Here is a 1076-nt window from a genome sequence, read left to right as displayed (position 1 = left end):
ATTGACTCCGAATTTCGGTAGTAAATTTTAATAATTTCGACTCGTTGTTTGCTCCTATCTTTCCTATCTTTCCATCATGAAATAGCAAACCCATGGTACAATTTAGAGGTAGGTTCATTAGCACAACAACAAAAATCTACCCCCAACAAAACTACTTTGAGTGGCAAATGCCGTAAATTGAAATGTCAACGTGGTTTTAGAAATAAACCTTGTTTTACAACTAATCCTCTATAAATGTGTTTTATATTGGGTTGCCCAAAAAGTAATTGCGGATTTTTCATATAGTCGACGTTGACAAATTTTTTCACAGCTTGTGACTCTGTAAATGCATTCTTTCTTCTGTCAGTTATCAGCTGTTACTTTTAGCTTGCTTTAGAAAAAAAGTGTAAAAAAGTATATTTGATTAAATTTCATTCTAAGTTTTATTAAAAATGCATTTAGTATCTTTTAAAAAATCCGCAATTACTTTTTGGGCAACCCAATATTTGTATTTTCATCATTATACCACTGTTTTGTTGCTTATGTGTGGAATATCGGATCAAATAGAATATCTTTTTAAGATTTTGGAAAAATATTACATTTAGATTTACTGCAAAATCAAAACAAAACTATAAAATTGTAGTCAGCTGTTCGCATGACTTTACCTTATTAGAGTATCCTGTAGCAAACCTTGTAGAAGAGAAATGTCAAAAGTGAGCAAAAGACGGATTTTCCGAGTTGACTTCTTGAACCAATGAGTGGTACAATTATTATCCGATTATGCTTGAAATGGTTCATGTAACGATTTGTTTTCATTTCCAACACCTAGACAAGTATGAAACAAAGTGTGACGTCCGATTTGACGTCTATCTTACTGCTCTGAAATTTACAACAATTTTTATCAACATGACCAAGGTAAATTAATAGATGTCCAACCCGTATGCTATTAAAGGCCTCACTTTGTTCCTAAGCCATTATAATGCGGTATTCGTGCCATTGCATAAAGATACGCTTTTTCAATAAGATACAGTTTATGCCAGTAAGTATCGAGTCATAAGAAGTTTAGATGCACAGTCGTAGGTAGAACGATAATTTAA

Source organism: Stomoxys calcitrans, chromosome 5 (assembly GCF_963082655.1).
Source record: "Stomoxys calcitrans chromosome 5, idStoCalc2.1, whole genome shotgun sequence".
In the NCBI taxonomy this organism is placed as follows: Eukaryota; Metazoa; Arthropoda; class Insecta; order Diptera; family Muscidae; genus Stomoxys; species Stomoxys calcitrans.
Note: the sequence above shows the minus strand (reverse complement) of the source record.